We start from the raw sequence: 2588 nt of genomic DNA, 5'->3' as shown, positions 1-2588 counted from the left end.
TGTATATATGTATAGATATATATATATATATATATATATATATATGTATATGTATATTCATTAATTTTTCTATGGATTTGTTAAGTTAATTAAGTTTTGATAAGGGGCTTTCAAATTTTGTGCTTGTGCTTTTTTGTAATTTTGTTGGTCAATTGATGAGTGCCACTGTAACAAAAGTGTAAGTTCAATAAATTATTAATTATTATTATGGTTAAGTTTGAATGTGGAGAATGTGGAGCAGTTCTGTAGCGATCCAGGCAAGGAGTTCCAATATTTAGGGCCAAAGACGAAGATCGTGACTAAGCGGGACGATTGTTGGTGGTACAGTTTTGACTGTGTAGTGCAATAATTGAGGATACGATTATTTTTAATAAATTTGTTAGCAAAGGACAATGGACTGCTGCAGATTCAACAAGAAACATAAAATTGCCAACACTAAAATCATATAAATCATAAATACTAAACAACCTTAATCTAACGAAGAGTTCTGCCAGCCGTGTGATCCCGCCATCCAACACCACAAATGGCCCATTTCTGAATGAGGTGAATTTTTACGTGTTCCCCCAACTGAGATTTTCGTCTATTGTTATCCATAGAAACTTGGTCGAGATTACACGGCTTATAACAGAGCAATTCAAAAGAATGGGGTCAGGTAAAGTTTAATCTTGTAAAACTGTACCTATATCTTGTTTGGTTTCCCCTACCCCATAGTTGTGATTTTATATTTTAATCAATTTCCTTTAATACTTAATAGGGTAATGCATGAAAACTAGTAATCATTCAAGGTGGGTTTATTTTTCAAAAACTACCTCCAAGAGTACCATACTCTATGAAATGTGTTGTATTCATATATATTCTGAAGTTGATGATGGCTGTAGCTACAGCATATTTGTAAACACATTTTCACTTTCTTTTAAGCAAAAATGTGACCTTTTGACCTCTTATGACGTCATGGATGACCCAATTATTATTTGATTCATACTATTTAGTAGAAAGGTCTTACCCAAAAGGATGACATTAAGTATTATATATTTGATTACCTAAAACTGTAGTTTATAGCTACTCTATTTTCCCCTACCCCAAATCTTTCCAAAAAACATAATTTTTTTTTCAAAAAATGCATAAAAAAAGGACCTCGGGATTTTTTCTAGCCATCATACCCATAGGTACCTAAAAAAACCAAAAATGTGTGGATGTGGAGGTACATGGTGACCCACTCCTTCCCCTCCCCAAAAATAACATTAATATAAGAGACAAATTAAATCCTGTCTGCAAGGTAATTCTGGAGCCACTCCAAGGCTTTGCCTCGGATATTATAATAATGGAGTTTCGAAAGTAAAATATCGTGGTCGATAGAGTCAAACATCAGGTTACAAGAGTTTATGAAATTTAACATTCTAATATAAACAAGTTTCTCAAGAATTTTAGAGAACGACGACAGTATGATATGGGACGGTAATTGCCTACATCCATGGGATATCTGTTTTTGAATACAGGTGTAACTCTAGTGGATGTTTTCATTGCTGAGGGAAATACACCTGTAGGGATGGAAAGATAAAAAATATGTGTAATTGGTGTATAGGCAATTACCGTTTAAATCAATCGATAACTAATATCAGTTCTCCAGCTGTTCTTGTTATGCAGATTATTGACAATATCAAGCACTTCATATAACACTGCTCTTGCGAGGGCCCTACGACACATTAAAACATAACAATAAAAACAACTTAACTGCTCCTAACTAAAAGCATATTCCTTTTTTTTTAACAGTCAACACCGGTATCTAAGATTAAAATTGCTATAATTTTGTTGTTTGAGAGGGTATAACTGACCTGACCAATACTATCCTTTTAAATATCTTCCCTCTTGCCCTCATTTTTTCTATTTTTTATTTATCTATTTTCTTCTATTTTTCATTTATTTTTCTTTCTTTTTCTTTTCTAAAAGTTAATTCATCAATTTCATTAGGTTTTTTTGCGATTTTGATCTTAGTTGAATAATTAATGGTATACATTTAGTTCATTATTTTATGATTATGAAATCTACGATTACTGACTATTGTTTCTTGTTTAAACAGTGTGTAAATTGAAAGAAAAATGAATAGCTTACGTGTAGTACTGATGGCTCTAGTGGCCACAGTTGTCAGTGCAGAGCATTATCGAGGTGGAACCATCAGTTGGGAGCCAACTAAAGACGGTAAGGTAAGGATATGTATTTATATCATTATATATACTATCGTATACAGTAGGGCTACTAATTTGAGTAAGGAAACATGTTTGTTACTCTTTACCGCCTAGGCGCCTGCACAAATTTGGATGAAATAATATTTTTACTATATCGTAGTTTCAGGCCTTTTCCTAAAGAGCATTCTTTACATCCTATTTTTCTATTTTAAATATATCATAAAATAATTATTTTACACTAACATGCATCTACAAAAAATATTGAACATGGATTTGTTACTACAAAAGCACACAAATTGCATTAGTGTAGTACAGTGAAAAGTGGTATGGTAACAGTATAGGTACTGTCTCTTATACACATCTAGATGGGTATAAGAGACAGAGGGTAATGCATGAAAACTAGTA

This window comes from Anneissia japonica, unplaced genomic scaffold (genome assembly GCF_011630105.1).
Source record: "Anneissia japonica isolate Jap-2015-1 unplaced genomic scaffold, ASM1163010v1 scaffold2471_len1564793_cov202, whole genome shotgun sequence".
NCBI lineage: Eukaryota > Metazoa > Echinodermata > Crinoidea > Comatulida > Comatulidae > Anneissia > Anneissia japonica.
This window is presented reverse-complemented; position numbering follows the sequence as displayed.